Genomic DNA, 20217 nt, shown 5'->3' with positions numbered 1-20217 from the left:
TAGGGAAACCAGGTCATTAAAATCTGGGAGATTAGGGGGGAAGAGAGGGGGTTACCTATGCTCTCTATTCCATTCTTTCCTCTGGCTAAGGGGGACAAAGTGGGGTGGCTGAGGTGGGTACATCTTATTGCATTTGACTTAAAAGAATTTTTTATCTGTTCCTATGGACTTTCTACCCTTCTGATAGAAAGAAAACAAGAAAGGCAGGGCACTGTGCCTGAGATCCCTGAAAATTAGATGAATTCCAGTATTCACTAACTACACGTTCATTTTATTTTTGTGGTTAAATACATTTTTTATGATAAAGAAATTATTTACTACTTTTCAAATATCAACATTAATGTAAACACAGCAAAACATCAATAAAATATTATTTTTTCTTAAAGAACTTCTGCCAAATGATGCGCAAATTCCAATCACAAATCTCGCGTGAAAGAAAGTTTTACCTCTACAGTAGTGCCTCAGGTTACGAAATTAATCCGTTCCGAAGCGGCCTTCGTAATCTGATTTTTTCATATCTAGAACTACGTTTTACATGTAAATTGCCTAATTCGTTCCAAGCCCTACAAAAACACCAGAGTAAATTTTATAATAAAAGCTAAATTGACCAATAAACAATGAAATACAACAATTTGGACCATTCAATACTTAACCTAACCATTACTGTACCTGTAAATAAAGTGTATTAGTGTAAAGGGTACAAGAAATTGTGTGTGTAAATGTACGTACATATGTAGTAAAATGTGGAACCTTACCTTTCGAGTGAGGTGATGTCCAAAAGTGGCGACAAAGGGGGGGGAGGACAAACGGCAGAAAACATGAACACTTTACGAAACATTAAAAAACGGCAGAAAACATTAACACTAAACTTTACGAAGCACATTAACAAATGGCAGAAAACTAATTTAACACTTCTTGATTATCTCCATCTTTGTCTCCATAGAAAACATCCTCTTCTTTCCATGAACTTCAGCAACATTCTTGGGACCCATGGCTAATAACGTAAGATATTAAATTAAGTTCACACACAACATGATAAAGTAACTTACAGTACAACGAAAGCGAAATCACTAACACGAATTTACGTTAACAAACAAAATATATGTGAACGAACGAATTCCAGGTGTTTACAATAATGCTGCAGCAAAAAATGGTCAAGGAACGCCTTTACATAGAGGCATGATGGGACAGATGCTGACCAATAGAAGAGCAGGATCTTACAGCGGTGACTACCATCAGGAACCAATGGGAGAGCGGGAGGATGGTGGCAAGTCTACTGAGTTGGCGGCGCGCCAGTTTTAAAATTGTTCTCGGTGGCCCACACGAATCTTGGAGTTTACCCTTTCACAACCTGAATTCTTTTGGTACACAGAAGCAAAAAAATCTTCGTCTTTGCTTTCGTAGCCTGAATTTTTTGTACATTGGGACTTTCGTATGTAGAGGTTCCACTGTATCTACTTTATCCATTAAAAGCAAACAGTATGGCTTGAATACTACTGTATGAAAGAAAATGAGCATGTCTGAATACAGGGATAACTTGATTAGTTTTTGCCTTGGTAAGAGTACAGTAACAGTCTTAGGGATGTTCACACATAGCTGTAAGCCATATATTTTCAAGGGTACAGTTATGTTGTAAGATACTTTGAAATGATATTATGTAAAGTGTTTTAGGATGAGATTTTTTCAAAGAGCATTATTTACAATATTCACTAATTATCTTCATTTAATTGTGACTAAATATATTTTCTATGATAAAAATGATTTACTAATTCTCAAATATTAATATTAATATAAACACAACAAAATATTAATAAAATGACAAATTTTCTATGACAATTTCTCTTTTTCATAGCTACAAACCTTCGGTCTTAACAATAGGATAATTTTCTAGCGCCTAGCTGGATCCAGTTAAACAATCAGAGATTGAAAAGCAAGGAGTCTGTGAGATCTGGCAACGCGTGTGTATATCAGGTGAAAACTGGTCCAAGACAGTGCTTCCACGCTATCGTGTTTAGTCTTTCCCGACCCAGGATATCATAAGCTGACAGAGGGGCAGGTAGAGGTGGGCAGTAGAACATTACGACCTCAGGTTTGTAGCTGTGAAAAATACAAATTGTCTTAGAAAATTTGTCATTAGTTCATATATGAACAAACCTTTAGTTTTAACAACAGGATAGACTTATAGTCGGGTCCGGAATTATGCATGTTCGAATTGTGCAATTCTCCTTTTATGCGGTCGCTAGTTCTCAAATATAGATTTTCTGTATCTGTGAAGCCGTTCAAAGTCTGCGAGTCATGACGCCGCAAAACGTATCAAATCTATTGTCTTTTCAAGTATTTTAGGTGTGGGGGGGGGTGTGGTGGGGGGGGGGGGGGGGGGGGGGGAGGGGGGGGGGGGTGTATCTGAGAGTGAGTGGAGGGAATGCTTGGAGGAAAAAAATAATATTACTCATCCAAGGGGAATGTGAGAGAAAAATTTCCTGCTCAGCCATTAGCTAAGACGGAAGGCTCTGCCTCACGCATTTGTGATGTCTTAGCGCAGTGTATATGAATGATTGGTGTCATCACCATCGTCATACAAATTACTCGGATCTGCAAAGTGTATTCTGATCATCCGCATCATGTATGCATCTGCCTAGAAGTCGAAGAGGAAGACCTATTTTCTTGAAACTAAAAAACTTGCCCTTAAGTTAAAGACGAAGGAAGGAGCAACTTCCATTTTGGCAGCAGTCAACAACTTGAAATCCGTTATTGCTTAACATAAAAGTATTTTTTTGTCTAGGTTAACTTGTTTTGAGTAACTTTTGGCATTCAATCATTTATTTTTTTCTATTGTTGAAATAGATTTTGATGAAAATGACAGGTAAAACTGATTAACAGAGAAGCAGATGTGTTTGAGAGAGAGAGAGAGAGAGAGAGAGATTTGAGGAGAGAGAGCGAGAGAGAGAGAGGAGAGAGAGAGAGAGAGAGAGAGAATTGTTCGATCTAAACTTTTCAAGAAACTGTCATTTCATATTGAATTTTTAATTTTTATAATTTCTTTTTAAGAAATTGTAATTTAGTATCAAATTTTGAATTTTCATCAGTTCTTTTTTAATCATAGAATAAATTTATATGAAAACGATTACATAGTGAACGTGCCGGACAAAGAAACTGAGACAGGCGCTCATAACCAGTTAGGCCTAACGGGAGTGAAGACACATGATCTGCCAGTTCCCGTCACCTCAAATGGTTCACAAAGCCTTCCTTTAGCAGAACTCTTCACGGAGGATATGATAGAGGAGTTTGAAGGTATTTTTGGTAGAGGATAGGTAGAGGAAATTCCATCCAAAAGGATTTTTTAAAGGAAATGACTGTATAGTACAGTACACTTGTTTGGCACTGTTTACATGTGGGAGTTTTCACCATTTTGTGTGTAGTTTTAAGCTTTTTCAAGTTACTAAAACCTTTTTTATGTTTTATTTATCCATAAGAACAATTTCATATTAGAAAAAATTACAGTATAGTACATAGAAAGTATTGATAATGGGTAGTATAAAAAACTTTGACTGGGTAAGTTGCCGTTTGCCTTGGCCCTAATGGAATTATTCCCATAAGGTATGTGTTTCAAAATCTGCGAATTTCCAATTCTGTGAGGCTATGGATTGACCAAATTCTCGCGTAATTGGGAAACGTACTGAACTTGGTGGGAGGTACAGACATCCTAAACTGACTGGGGGACAACCCACCATTCCAACTCCGAAAGAAATATCTACAGGAGACACACTAATGCCAGTGAGAAGATAAACAAACTGATATCCAACAACTCAGCCAACTGGGTTACATACAATAATATATGGGAAGATTCATTGCAGTAGGAAACTAAAGAGAAATTCTGACTGTTTGATAACAAACCAATGCATCAGGGTTCGTTATTACTCCTCACTCCCCCTTCCTTGAAAGCGGTGTATATGCTACTGAATATTGGGTTTGACTATTTGAACACAAAGCAACCAAACTACCAGTATGACTACCTTACTCACCTGTATCAGAACCGGTACAACAAATGACACGTCCATTCCCCAACCTGCCCGTAGGAAGAAGGAAAGGAACAAGAGAAAGAAAGAGACCAGCCAACTCACTCATTCTCTCTTCCAGACAATTATCTTAGGTAAGATACAAACGGCCCAGTTAAGGGTAACAATGAGTTACACGATCTGTTGGGCAACCACCATAGGACCCAAGGAAAAAGTGTCCATTGATCTGTGGCAACATCCTTAAGATAAGAGGTGGTGAACATGGACTGGCATAACCAAGTACCAGTGCTCTATGAAGAGCAAAATTCTTCTTGAAAGCCAGAGAGGGACCAATACCCCTGACGTCATGTGCTCTAGCCTGCACAGACACAGCGGCAGAATCATCAAGAGTCGAATATGCCTGTCTGATAGCTTCACATAACCAAAAAAGAGATTGTATTCTTGGACACCTCTTTCTTATGACAACCTGGCCTAAGATGTCGCGTCCTCTTAAGATAGCAATGCAGAGCCCTGACAGGACACAATAAGAGCTCTTCAGAATCACCGCCCACAAAGTCATCCAGAGATAGAAGGAGGCAAACTTGTCATCCTGCACCAAGGGATTCTGGGTCTTAGCCACGAATTCTGGGACAAATTTGAAGGACACTGACCCCCAACCCTTGGTGTGCTTCACTCTCTTCAAAGCAGCCAAGGCAAGGAGGAAAACCGTTTTGAGTGTCAAGTTCCTGTCAGATGAATGACTTAAAGGCTCATAAGGAGCTTTAGTGAAATTTCTCAGGACCAAGGAAACATCCCACATTGGAGGCTTAAGCTCCCTTGGAGAACACAACTGCTCAAACCCTTTAAACAAGGAGAGTTCCCAGGATGAGGATATGTTAACACCTCTAAGACGTAACACTAAACTCAGGGCCGCACCGTAGCCTCTAATGGCGGAAACAGACAAGCCTTTCTCATCCCTGAGGAAGACCAAAAAGTTTGCTATGCACTGAATACAAGTTCTGAGTGGAGAAAAATCCTATTGACGACAACAATTACAGTAGACCGCCCATTTACCTTGGTAAACAGAAGATTAGATTAGACTATAAAATTTTTGGCACATATCAAAGCGCCGGAGCCGTGGGGCCATTCTGGATATACAGTGGTCCCCCCGTATTCATGGGGGATGTGTACCAGACCCCCAGTGAATAGTTAGTAACCGCGAATGTTTGGAACCCCTATAAAAACACTATAAACAGCCTATTTTGTTAGTTAAAACTCAAGAAAAACCCACTAAAAATTCTTATAGTAGTACTTGGTTTTTTTAATAGTTTTATCACAAAAAGTGCATTGTATGATGAAATTGATAAAAAATACCAGGAACTTGTGGATATTTCTCATAGAAAAATACCGCAAATATGCAAATTTTCCAGGAATAATGCCGGGAAATGTTCCAGAGAGAAATCCGTGAATGTGTGAGTCTGCGAATCCAAAGAACACAAATACGGGGGGTCCACAGTATATATCTTTGACAAATAAATACTAATTAAATTATAGACAAAAAATAAACTAAACTATCGCACATGCAAACATGCACACAATCAATCTAACATGCAATTCATTCATTCATAAAAGTCAAACAAGAAACCTAAATCAATTAAGAGAATAAAATTATAATTCGTAAAAAAGACTACTATTTCTTGAAATGTCATAATTTGCTCTGCCTGAGCACCTTCATCTAAAATATCCACAAGAGTCTTATTTGCGGGAAAACAAGCTCTACGTTATTTTCAAAATGAGGCCACTCAACCAAAATATGCACCACAGTCAAATCCACATGACAGGTGGAACAGCGAGGAACCTGCCTATCCACTCCACCCATCATTAGATACCTGTGAGTACATTTAGTGAGGCCAATACGCAATCTAGCTAAAACTATCTCGGGCCTTATATCACCCGGCTATGAGGCCAAGGATGAATAGAAGGCCTAATCGACTATAATTTAAGATTATCTTAAGTAGATCAGTGGGCCTGCCACTGGTCTTTACAATAAAATCATATGGTACTTTTAAAATCAGAAACAGGGACGCCCATGTTGGAAATGTGCCTAAACCTAGTTACAGCCTTAGCTACCACGTTGGCTCGCACATTCCCATTATTTCCAACATGGGACAGGACCAAACAAAACCTAACAGAAAAACCTCTTCTATTAATTAAAAGATAAAACCAAACTTGTACCTCTTGCACTAAAGGGTGGCAAGAGAACAGGCTTCTAAAAGAGGATAAAACAATCAAGAGTCAGTAAAAATAGTGAAAACCTTGTTAGTACAAGAACTATAAAAAATATATTTAAGAGCAGTCAGAACTGCCAGTAGTTTAGCTGTAAAAACAAAGGAATTAGATGGAAACTTCTTTTTAATAATACTATCACTTGTCACTACAGCACAACTAACATCGTCAGAACCCTTTGACCATCAGTATATATATATAATAAGAATCACCATGTTTGGAAGCATGATCCAAGAAACTTGCCCTCAACTGATCACCAGAACTGTTGCTCCTGCTGTCCCTAATTGGGCAGATCTCTAAGTTCAGTCTATTCCAAGGAGGAAACTTTGAGGGTAAAATTTCAGCTACTGCAGGAGGAAGTAATCCCACCTCCCTGGCAGAGCTTGCTAGCCAAAATTCAACCGACTTTGGCAGTCTAGGTCTATTTGAGGCTCTATCATTTGGTTCTTTAACCCTTAAACGCCGAAGGGGTATATTAAAAATTGTCTTCTGTGTGCCGGGGGGGGGGGTGTCTTGGAGTGAGCGCGGAAGCGGAAAAAATATTTTTAAAAAAATCACAGCGCGCTTAGTTTTCAAGATTAAGAGTTCATTTTTGGCTCCTTTTTTGTCATTGCCTGAAGTTTAGTATGCAAATATCAGAAATGAAAAAAATTATCATTATCATATATAAATAATGCGATATATGATAGCGCGAAAACAAAATTTCATATATAATTGTATTCAAATCGCTCTATGCGCAAAACGGTTAAAGGTAACAAGTTAATTTTTTTTCGTTGTAATGTACACTAAATTGCAATCATTTTGGTATATAACACATTGTAAAACGATAAAAGCAACACAGAGAAAATATTATTACAAAATGATGCATGAATTCGTAACGCGCCGACGTAAACAAATATTTTTTTCAAAAATTCACCATAAATCTAAATATGGTCCTAGAGACTTCCAATTTGTTTCAAAATGAAGAGAAATGATTGAATATTACTATACTGTAAGAGTATTAGCTTACAATTGCAGTTTTTGACCATATCTGATGAGTTAAAGATGACCAAATGTCAAATTTTTTAATATATTTTTTCATATGCAATTATTTCGGAAATTAGAAAAGCTACAACATTAAAATATTTTCCATTTTATTCTACATGAAATTGCGCACATTTTCATATATAAAACTCTATGAAATGCATAATATGAAATGGAGCAAATATTCCGAGAATGCGACATACGCATTTTGGAGATTTGCGGGGGAGAATCTGCGCGCAGAGGGAAGGAAAGTTTTTTTTTTTTAATTCACCATAATTCTAAATATTGTGCTAGAGACTTCGAATTTGTTTCAAGATGAAGATAAATGACTGAATATTACTAGACTGTAAGAGTTTTAGCTTACAATTGCGTTTTTCAACCATTTCGGCAGAGTCAAAGTTGACTGAACGTCGTTTTTTTTTCTATTTATCGTGATTTATATGGAAATATTTCAAAAATGAGAAAAGCTACAACCTTCAATTATTTTTTTTTGTATTCTACATGAAATTGCACACATTTTTATATATAAAACTTTATGTAACGGCTAATTTAAAATGGTGCAAACATTACCACAATCGCATGTATGATTTTTTTCGGAAGTTACCGCGTGGACATAAGGAAAACATTTTTTCATAAATTCACCATAAATCGAAATATTGTGGTAGAGACTTCCAATTTGTTGCAAAATGAAGGTAAATGATTGAATATTACTAAATTATAAGAGTTTTAGCTTACAATTGCGTTTATCGACCATTTCGGTAGAGTCAAAGTTGACCGAAGGTTGAAATTTTGGCACTTATCGTTATTTATATGAAAATATCTCAAAACTGATAAAAGCTACAATCATGAGTATTTTTTGGTTGTATTCTACATGAAAATGCGCATATTTTCATATATAATACTCCATGTAACGGCTAATTTAAAATGGTACAAAAATTATGTCAAAGTGACAAAATAATTTCTGAGATGTGTCACCGATACTTTGTAGTGCGGCAAGACAGAAATTCGCGCTTGCGCGCCTGTGTAACGATTGTAAACAAAATAACACCTTGATCCGTGAACTCACAGCATCCCCCAAGAAACGTGATTCAAAAGTTTTCGGCTGGTAGGCCTGTAAGTATTTTTATGCGAATTTTTAAATAAACTTTTGTATGTCGACGTAAAATACGTCCAGTCGGCGTTAAAGGGTTAACGTACTTATAGTTTGGGTTCAGTTTTGACATAAGTACTCTTGATATGCATCTCAAACTTAATTCCTCCCTACAGATAAATAGTAGGGGGAAAAAATGACTCAACATACAGGCTTTCTACTAGCGAAGTTCTATAGGCTCCCGTACAAATACATAAAGCTATATTATGGATAACATCTAATTTCTGCAATGTTGTCTTGCATGCACAACCATAAACTTGACAACCATATTCAATTTTGCTTAGGCATAAAACCTGGTACATCCTAAAAAGGGTGATTCGATCTGCCCCCAATTAAAATTTGACACAAATTTTAAGACGAAGCTTCATGTTACACACAACTTCGTTAACTTATTGAGTAAAGTTAATTTTTTATCAAATGCAACAACTAGATACTTAATGCTATCTTCATAAAGTAAAATAGAATAATTTAAAAACAATGTAGGGTCTCTTCCACTCTTCTTAACCCTTAAACGCCGACTGGAGGTATTTTACGTCGACATTTTTTGTGTCTCGGGTGCCGACTGGACGTATTTTACGTCAACATACAAAAGTTTTTTTTTAAATTTGCGGAAAAATACTTAGGCCTACAAGCCAAAAACTCTTGAATCACGCGCCTTGGGGATGCTGGGAGTTCACGGATCAAGGTGTTGTTTTGTTACAATCGTTACGCAGGCGCGCAAGCGCAAATTTCTTTCTTGCCGCACTAAAAAGTATCAGTGACACATCTCGGAAATTATTTCGTCACTTTGACATAATTTTTGTACCATTTTAAATTAGCCGTTACATGGAGTATTGTATATGAAAATGTGCGCATTTTTATGAAGAATGCAACAAAAAAAAACTCATGATTGTAGCTTTTATCAGTTTTGAGATATTTTCATATAAATAACGATAAGTGCCAAAATTTCAACCTTCGGTCAACTTTGACTCTATCGAAATGGTCGAAAAACGCAATTGTAAGCTAAAACTCTAATATTTTAGTAATATTCAATCATTTAACTTAATTTTGCAACTAATTGGAAGTCTCTAGCACAATATTTCGATTTATGGTGAATTTATGAAAAAACTTTTTCCTTACGTCCGCGCGGTAAATCTTCCGAAAAAATCATACATGCGATTGTGGTAATATTTGCACCATTTTAAATTAGCCGTTATATAAAGTTTTATATATGAAAATGTGCGCAATTTCATGCACAATACAACTAAACAACCCATGGTTGTAGCTTTTATCAATTTTGAAATATTTTCATATTAAAAATGATAAGTGACAAATTTTCAAACCTTCGGTCAACTTTGACTCTACCGAAATGGTCGAAAAACGCAATTGTAAGCTAAATCGCTTATATTCTAGTAATATTCAAGCATTTACCTTCAGTTTGCAACAAATTGGAAGTCTCTAGCACAATATTTCGATTTATGGTGAATTTATGAAAAAAATAAAATTTTCTTTACGTCCGCGCGGTAACTCTTCCAAAAAAATCATACGTGCGATTGTGGTAATGTTTGCACCATTTTAAATTAGCCGTTACATAAAGTTTTATATATGAAAATGTGCGCAATTGCATGTAGAATACAACAAAAAAATAATTGAAGGTTGTAGCTTTTCTCATTTTTGAAATATTTGCATATAAATCACGATAAATAGAAAAGAAACTACGTTCCGTCAACTTTGACTCTACCGTACGTGGTTTTTTTTCTATTTATCGTGATTTATATGCAAATATTTCAAAAATGAGAAAAGCTACAACCTTCAATTATTTTTTGTTGTATTTTACATGATAAATTGCGCACATTTTCATATATAAAACTTTATGTAACGGCTAATTCAAAATGGTGCAAATATTACCACAATCGCACGTATGATTTTTTTCGGAAGAGTTACCGCGCGGACGTAAAGAAAATTTATTTTTTTCATAAATTCACCATAAATCAAAATATTGTGCCAGAGACTTCCAATTTGTTGCAAACTGAAGGTAAATGCTTGAATATTACTAGAATATAAGCAGTTTAGCTTACAATTGCGTTTTTTGACCATTTCGGTAGAGTCAAATTGACCGAATGTTGAAAATTTGTCACTTATCATTTTTAATATGAAAATATTTCAAAATTGATAAAAGCTACAACCATTTGTTGTTTTTAGTTGTATTGTGCATGAAATTGCGCACATTTTCATATATAAAACCTTATGTAACGGCTAATTTAAAATGGTGCAAACATTACCACAATCGCATGTATGATTTTTTCGGAAGAGTTACCGCGCGGACGTAAGGAAAATGTTTTTTCATAAATTCACCATAAATCGAAATATTGTGCTAGAGACTTCCAATTAGTTGCAAAATTAATTTAAATGATTGAATATTACTAAAATATTAGCGTTTTAGCTTACAATTGCGTTTTTCGACCATTTCGATAGAGTCAAAGTTGACCGAAGGTTGAAATTTTGGCACTTAACGTTATTTATATGAAAATATCTCAAAACTGATAAAAGCTACAATCATGAATATTTTTTTGTTGGTATTCTTCATAAAAATGCGCACATTTTCATATATAATACTCCATGTAACAGCTAATTTAAAATGGTACAAAAATTATGTCAAAGTGACGAAATAATTTCCGAGATGTGTCACAGATACTTTTTAGTGCGGCAAGAAAGAAATTCGCGCTTGCGCGCCTGCGTAACGATTGTAAATAAAACAATACCTTGATCCGTGAACTCCCAGCATCCCCCAAGGCGCGTGATTCAAGAGTTTTTGGCTGGTAGGCCTAAAAGTATTTTTCCGCAATGAATTTTTAAAAAAAACTTTTGTATGTCGACGTAAAATACGTCCAGTCGGCACCCGAGAGACAAAAAATGTCGACGTAAAATACGTCCAGTCGGCGTTTAAGGGCTAGTCAGATATGGTCTAAAACTGCATTTGTAAGCTAATATTCTTACAGTATAGTAATATTCAATCATTTGTCTTCATTTTGAAAGAAATTGGAAGTCTCTAGGACAATATTTAGATTTATGGTGAATTTTTGAAAAAAATAATTGTTTATGTCCGTGCGTTATGAATTCATGCATTATATTGTGATAATATTTTCTCTGTGTTGCTTTTATCGTTTTACAATGTGTTATATACCAAAATGATCGCAATTTAGTGTACATTACAACGAAAAAAGAAGTAACTCATTACCTTTAACTGTTTCGCGCACAGCGCGATTTGAATACAATTATATATGAAATTTCGTTTTTGCGCTATCATATATAGCATTATTTATATATGATAATGATAATTTTTTTTCATTTCTGATGGTTGCATACTAAACTTCAGCCAATGACAAAAAAAGGAGCCAAAAATGAACTCTTAATCTTGAAAACTAAGCGCGCTGTGATTTTTTGAAAAAAATATTTTTTCCGCTTCCGCGCTCACTCTGAAACACCTCCGGCACACGGGAGACATTTTTTTTTTTTTACCGCTTTGGCGTTTAAGGGTTAATCAACAAAATCGTACAGTTTGGGTTTTTTCTGGTGAAAATTTGAGCCCTTTAGCACTGGCCCATGATGTTGCAGCTTTAATAGCAGTCTGGATCTTTTGACAAGCTTTAACAGCTGTATAGTTACTACAGATTATTGCATAATCATTGGCAAAGGCCAGACTATGCACCCCAACAGGAACTTGTTCTAGTAGACCGTTGACAGCTACATTAAAGTGTGTTGGACTAAGGATGCTTCCCTGAGGTAACTCTTCTTCTTGAGGGTAAGCAGAACTGTAAGAGCCCACCCTTACTTTCAGGTAACGTTCCAACAAAAAATCTTTAAGACTATAGAACAAATTACCCACAATACCCGTCAACATAAGGATAAGGATACCCCCTCGCCAGGTAGTGTCGTAGGGTTTTTCTAGGTCAAAGAGCACTGCAATAGTCTGGTTTTGTATGGAAAAAGCATTATGTATCTCCCGAGTAAGGAACATCAGAGGATCAGAGGTTCTTCTGCTTTTCCTAAAGTCAAACTGCAAGTTAGATAAAAGATTCTTTGACTCCAAATACCACACAAGTCGAGCATTGACCATGCTCTCTTATATCTTGCTAAAACAACTAGTTAGAGCAATTGGCCTATAGTTCTTAGGAAGGTAGGAATCTTTAAAAGGTTTTAAAACAGGAACAATGGCTGATATCTTCCAAGGCTCTGGCAAAGTTCCTGAAAGCCAAAATCTGTTTAAAACATCTAAAAAACATTGCTTTGTACTTCTAGGCAGATTAAAAATCATTGTGTACAGTATATAATCTTCTCCAGGAGATGTTAAGAAAGATAACGAGATTGCATGATCTAATTCTTTCAAGGTGAAAGGAAGATTATAACACTGAATTTAATCTAACAGGAGGAAAAACCGTGGTACTGTCCCTAATATTCCTGAATGCAGGAGAGTAGTGTAGGGCACTAGATATATTGGAGAAATGCCTACCAAATGTTTCTCCAACTTCTCCAGAATCAGACATAAGGAAGCCATCAATTTTCAATATAGGGAAGGGAGATGGAGAATATTTCCCTTGCAGCTTTCAGATTGTTCCAGACTAATAATATAGGGGAGTCATATTTCAATTCACTTATGTATCTAATAAAGGATTCCCTCCTTGCTAGCTTAAATGTTTTCTTTTGCTTAGCAAGAGCTCTTTTATAGATAATTTTATTGAATAAGTAAGGATACCTACAATATCTGTTGTAGCAAGTTCTTGTTATCTTTCGGCTCAAGGCACATGCATCACTCCACCAAGGTACTACAGAACACCAAGGTTTACCAGAAGCTCGAGGAATAGACAGCATGGCGCCACACAGCAATATACTAATTAAATACTCATAAGCAGATGTTGGACTCTGAAAATCATTTATCTCCTGATCAACTTTAGTAGCTTTTTTTAATAATCCCCAGTTAGCTTCTCATACATTCCATTTGGGTAAACATGGAGATGGAATATTTTAAACATACTTTAAGAGAATGGGCCAATAATCACTTCCATGATCATTCTGGTCTACTACCCACTGGTAATCTAACCTCAAAGACGAAGAGCAAATAGTGAGGTCAATGGCCGAATCAGTATTGTGAAAAATGTCATGTCTTGTAGGTGAACCATCGTTCATTAAAGTGATGTCATTCAAGTCAAGCAGTTGTTCTATTATTAAACCCCACCGGTCACAGTTTGGCTCTCCCCAGAGGGTGTGCTTGGCATTAAAATATCCCATCAGAATGAAGGGTTGAGGAAGTAGGTCTATCAATGTCTGTAGATTGTTTAATTCTAGCTGACAAGGATTACCCTGCGCATCCTGCAATCTATTTTCTAATGATGGATCAAGGTATAGTGAACAAATAGTGATCCATTTATAATTGAAAATTTGAACTGCACAAACCTGCAACACTGTGTTCAATTGAACAACCTTCTGATTAACATACTTGCGGACTATGATGTCTGTGTCTCCCTGAACATGTACACCTATCAGGGGTGGAGACCTATGAAATGAATAACTAAAACCCAATTTGGGAGTGTGCTCTCCCAACTCTGTCTCCTGTAGACACATCGCAGATATATCATGTTCCTTAAAGAGAACCCGAACTTGCTCTCTATTTGGTATAAAGCCACAGATGTTCCATTACATGAGAGCCATTATTTAGAGGATGAAAGGATCTTGAAATTCTCTACTAATTTAGGAATTAAGTGTCCTGGTGAGAGGTCTTATCAGTTTTACCGGTACTTCTTGATCTAGATCTAGGTGTTACAGATCTTTTAGATGATGGGCCCTCACTTGCCCTTTCTGCTTTGCTTTTGGTTTTCTATCACGGCTAAATGACCATGAATGAAGCGAAGAGGGAGAAAGGGCCCTCTTCTACCAATAGAGAGGCCCTCCATCTCCACGGTGCACTGTAATGTCAGGATCAGGTGAGGCCTCAATGTCGGGCAATGTCCCTGACAGAGAGAAGTTGTCAACATATTGAAACCCGGCTTGAACCCTGGAACCAAGGTCCCCTGGCTAGCACAGAGTCTCTGTAGCATGAGGAGCCCCACCAGAGGGGGCCTGAAAAGGGCCACCAGGGGAGGCATGGGAAGCCCCACCAAGGGGGGGAGGGTTGGGGTGCCCCACCAGGAGGGACCCGGGGAGCCCCACCAGAAGGGGTCCCAGAAGTAGCAGAGGTAGATTTCCTGAGAGTGCTGGACATACGTCCTGCTATCTTCTGAGAAGAGCCTCTCACTCAGAGGAGATACTTGATAGCTTTCAACCATGAAGAGACAGGGATTCTATTGACTGGTGGAATCTTTCTACGTGCGGCTGACAAAGATGCTGCTGCCACGGGATAATCTCCCTCGGCACCTCTGACAACAATGACAGCAGATCAGGAAACTATGCTGCCTGTGGCCACAGAGGAGCTACTAGTGTCATCTTGAGAATCTGCAAGCTCATTGTCCTGTTCAGCAATTGGCGGATCAAACAAAACGGAGGGAAGGCATACACCTCCAGGTTGTCCTAAGGATGTTAGAATGTGTCCTCCGCTAACGCCAGAGGATCCGGAACCACAGAACAGAAAACCTATAGTTTCCTGTTGAACTGGGTTGCAAAGAGGTCCAGCATAGGTCTCCCCCAAGCACTCCCCCACCAGTGGCAAAGGAAAGGGAGAGGCGCCCAACCTATCAATGACCCCCCTTATTTCTACCCCTGGAGCTCCTCCTTGACCTGAAAGAGCAGGACCGAAAGGGACGTTGGTCCTCCAATGTAGGCTGAGGTGATGAATGAGAGGGCCCAGCCAAAACCGAACTCCTAGATGACTTACTAGGCAATGACCTCTGCATTTGCTGCTGAACAGGAGGAGGAGGAGGAGGAGGAAGGGGATGTCTCTGAGAATGAGACTCCGACTTGGACATAGCCTGGTGCACCAGCCTATCCTTTGTGTCAGCTCGCCGCCGGTCTATTGTGTCCTCCAGCTCAGTCTGAGGAAACAGGAACTGAGAATCCAACAGATCCACATTCCTGAGTGTCAACAAGGACTCAGGGGTCAACCGATCTTGCCATCCTGGACAACACCGTGTCTCTTCTGATCAGAAGATTAGCCCACAAAATGACATAAGATGTGCAAGATACAAAAATGTCTTGCCCCCAGACTGCAACAACCTGACAAGAGAAGAAGCACTCACCAACCCTTCTGCAGACCTGTCAGACGCAATCTTGGCAATGGCCGTCGACCAGAAGCCTAACCATGACACCGTCTGGAACATGGAGGGTGCCATAGGCTCCAAAGCTGAGGCTTCCTGCGGAGACAAGAACAGCGCCACCAACCTCACCTGCTCCCAAGTCAACCCTGGCCTGAGACGTATGTCTGGGTTAAGATGTCGAGGCAACAAGCAGACAGAGTTTGTAGCATAATACTTCCTATGCCTTGTGAGTGGTGGAGGAAGCAACTTGGAAGAACCCCTTGACCGAAGAGATCCGTATCGATCTGACAGAAGCATTCACCTTTTGCAAGACTGACTGGACATGCCCTGATAACGGAAGCTGAAACAACGATTTAGGATCTTGCATAGCCCCCAGCAAGGCTTCCAAGCAAGTAGGAGTGAAGACGACCGAGCCTAGGCTTCCAAGCAAGTAGGAGTGAAAGACGACCGAGCTTGAGTCCTACTCTCCAGATTATTAAACCCACAAATGAAATCAACAACCTTGGTAAAGGAAAACAAAAACTCTAGTCTCTCTCCTTCCTCCTGCTCCGACAATGGAGACTGAAAACGAGAAGATGCAGGCTTATCCAACACACCTTTCTTGTGCAAACCAACTGCAGACCCAGCAGCCAAAGAACTTGAAGCACCAGCCAACAGACACCAAAGACCTGTCCAGACTAAGGCCATGAGCCAACTCCTGTGACGAACCAATCACAAACTAGGAACACTACTACGAACACTCGCAATAGTTCACTCACGTATGTGTCCATGTACGCATCCACGTGGAGCAGAGCATGAGGAGATGCATGTATGTGTGACGAAGAAGCATCTCAAACTCTTGATGTAGAACAAGAATTCTTTGGAGTCGAACCCCAAACAGCATCAACGGGAGGGGAAGGCGAACTCCCCGGCTGCACCACTTCCACATTCAAAACTTTCAATCTTTTCACAGGTGCCTTAAGATCCTTATGATGACAAATAGGCACCAGAGCAGAAGTAGCAGATAAATCACCAACAAGTGCACATACGCGTAAGGTTGCAACACACTCGTGTCCCGAAGAAGAGGACGACGCAGCCACAGCAGATTGCACAGCAGACATAACACTAACACTCAGGAACACGGACGTGCTGCTCTTCACTCACTGACGAAGAAATAGTGAAGTCCTTAACCCTCCAACACTTGATACGCCGACACAGTGGAGATGGGGGTGATGGAGGGGAGGAAGACACCACTCCTTCCTTACACACCCTCTTGGCAGCAGAGGGGGAGATGACGCAACACGTTTGCTCATAGCCTTCTCAGCAGAGAAGGCAGCAAACCTATCCTCCAAACCAGTCCAATCTTTTAAGAACCGCCTGACATTAAGCCTTGGACAGATCCACAAGAGAAGACACAGACGACACGAAAGGAAGAGGATATGTCCTGGATGGCAGTAACGATGTCACGGGAGCAAATGATGACACAGAGGAGCGAGGCAGTGCAGCAGCCCCAACCAATGGCGCCGACGTAGCAGGGAGATGAATGAAACTGGGAGTGATGTGACTAGTGGTGCTGAGAGACGTCACGGCCTCCCCTGACCCGAGCTAGCAGCAGGCCTCACTGGCGGAGTGATACAAAATGGCTGACCACGGGCACCAACATAGAGAAGGCCACGGGGAGGAGGTAGAGCTGGGGAGGTGAGCATCCATGAAATGTGTCAGCAAACCCTCCAAGGAGGGTGAACCCCGTAGCCCATGTGACGCCCAGAGCACCGCCATTTTGGAAGCCTCCGAACCTGAAACAGATGAAACATGAAATAGCCTTCTCCCTCCCAGGAAGCAAATTAACCCCAGAGGAAGAGGGGGCGACATTACACACACATTAAATCAGCCTGAGGGCCTCCTGATACTTCCAACGACGAATTGATGGAAGAAAAGGAAGGAGACACAGGAACACAAACTAGAGCATCATGGGGTGTGACTGTGGAAGAAGACAAAGCATCTGGGTGAGGCGATGAAAACCCTTCCCACGAAGAAAGAGTAGAAATTCTACGATGCTTTCTCCTACTATAAAATAACTTCCACTGCAATTTAGGCCCCACAAGACATTCCTGGCAGGGATTTGCTATAGTACAAACATTAGCATAACGCCTACTGCATGTGGTGTGTGGGTCTGTAACCAAAGAAGCAAGAAACAAGAACACGGGAAACCTCGGTTCCTCGGCACATACATTGGCAAGGTCGAGATGACGCAGAGGAAGCCATAACAACAGAAACACACACACAGGTAAGCAAAATAGCGAAAACGGGCAAATAACTGGGTAAATGGCTCAGAGCAAGCAACCGCAACTCTCACCCAGGCAGTTAAGAAATAGACTAAATGCGATAACATGGGTGCGCGGTCTTTGACCAGTTTTCACCTGATATATACATGCATTGCGTTTTTTCATGTTCATTCTTGTAAGCAGCTGCCTGCCGCTCTTCCGAAAATATAGTTAAAAAGAGTGCAAATTTATGTTTAAAATGTGTATGAAAATATATTACGTATAGGGTATTTTTATTTTTGTACATAAATATGATACAAATTAAGGCAGCTTTTGTAACTACCCTCCACGTTGTCAGAGGATGTTTTTCATGTCCGCCACAGTTCCGAAAAATGCATAGTGTTATTTTATTAATTATGCATCTTTTCCATAAATCCTTTAAAATGTTATACATTACTTCACTGTATCCAATAATATTGTATGTATTCTAATATTATTGTATTATAAAATATACTACTACAAATCTAAGCTAGTATTCTGCGGAGCGGCCAATGTTTTGGTTTCAAATCAACTGATGGTGAACACGAGTTTGTTTTGCCATATTTAACGCAATTCTGAGCGAATTTTCTTGCTTCTAGTTGGCATAAACGAATATCTAGATACTTGACTTATATCAGACAAAGTTAATTTTCCTTATATGACATGTTTTTAGGTGGAAATATGACTTGAATATGTTTCATTGTCATTGTGCTTATCCCCCCCATTAACAGATTACGTTGGCGGCATGTTTATTACATGAAAAAATTACGTGATTCCGTTTGCAATTTTCCTTTATATCACCATAATACGAACTTTACGTTATGCATCTTATATCGGCGTGAAACCAACAGTAAAATGTGTTCTTTCAAGCACAGTAGTTTTGATTAAAATGATTTTATCTCTATTTTATCAACGGTTGTGTTTGATGGCATACGTTTACTGGAGTTTTATCCTTGTTGCCGATGCACGATAATAGTCATTAGCAGCTTGAACAGTATTCTCAGCTGCAGTTATAAGTAGGTTTAAATTTAAACAGTATACTATTTCCCGATTGATCTTTGATCTATAGCGAATAGTTATTATATTAAGATATCTCAGTTCTATTCTACATAACGTCATTTATAACAGCTACGGTATAATAGTGTACTATAGTACGATGATTGAAATACAAGCCAAACAGATGTTATCGAATTCGGTTGTCCTAAAAAAAAAAAAGTAGTTTCACGTTCAGCTGTTCATGGCTGTACACGTTTATGCAACGAGTATAACGTTAAAACCATACTTTCAGCATTCTCTTTTGCTGTTTTTGAACTTATGTAACTAGAAGATGGGATAAAGTTAGGCTATTGTAAATTGGTCTCTCATAAAATCGGATTATTGTAAGACGAATTATTGTAACTTGAACACTACAGCTACCTGTACACTGTATAACACCTTATAATATCTTTACATACTCTAGACACCCAAAGGATTAAAGCTGGGCTTTTTTTCCCTTTACAGTATTTATAATACTATAATGTACTGTACAGTAAATTCTATAGATCTATACTGCATAAATATAATTTTACTTATTGCACGATCGTGGGATTAAGGCGCCGTTTAACTGGTCTAGGGCGCTGTTAACTGGTGTAGAATTTCGAAAGAAGGTGTGCGGCGGCCGTAGGCTTTAAAATCGCTTAGCATCGAAAATCCCTTAGCATCGACAGCCAGGAACGGAAACCCTGCCGCTAACCGAGGGCCGCCTGTATAATCAAATGAATAGAACTGTGCTCTCTCTTGATTTATGTTACCTAAAATTTGCATTAATGGAGAGCGCTGATATGTTTATTTCTATATAAAGTCCAAAACAGTAAATAACTTACCTGATCCTATCCTGAATTATTCATTCAGACATTTTTAACTAGTCTTTCACAATTTGCAGTTCAGGGTGTCATTTATACAAACAATGGGCATAATTGTCAATAAACCAACCTAAATTTTTTTTTTTTCATTATCACTTCGGGATATATAAATTTATTTAGACATAAAACAGCTGAAAGCTGTAAATGACTATGTACTGCAGTGTTCACCCCCTATTTGCGGGGGATGTGTACCCGACCCCCTCCGTGTGAATAGCTGAAACCCCTATAAAAATACTTAAAACTGCCTATGTATTTTGTTAGTTAAAACTCAAGAAATACCTATTAAAAATGTTTATACCTGGTTTTTTAATAGTTTTATCGCAAAAAATGCCATTGACGATGAAATTGATAAAATAA

At 38.7% G+C, this 20217-nt stretch overlaps 1 protein-coding gene across 1 annotated transcript in view; it reads right to left on the bottom strand.

The window, feature by feature from the left end:
* Nucleotides 1-20217, bottom strand: part of LOC135224576 (ring canal kelch homolog) — a gene marked incomplete in the record, with an annotated part of 536926 nt that overhangs the window by 63688 nt on the left and 453021 nt on the right.

The sequence above is a fragment of the Macrobrachium nipponense genome, chromosome 12 (genome assembly GCF_015104395.2).
Source record: "Macrobrachium nipponense isolate FS-2020 chromosome 12, ASM1510439v2, whole genome shotgun sequence".
NCBI classification, from domain to species: domain Eukaryota; kingdom Metazoa; phylum Arthropoda; class Malacostraca; order Decapoda; family Palaemonidae; genus Macrobrachium; species Macrobrachium nipponense.
The sequence above is the reverse complement of the archived record's forward strand: the minus strand, read 5'-3'. Positions and strand labels throughout refer to the sequence as shown.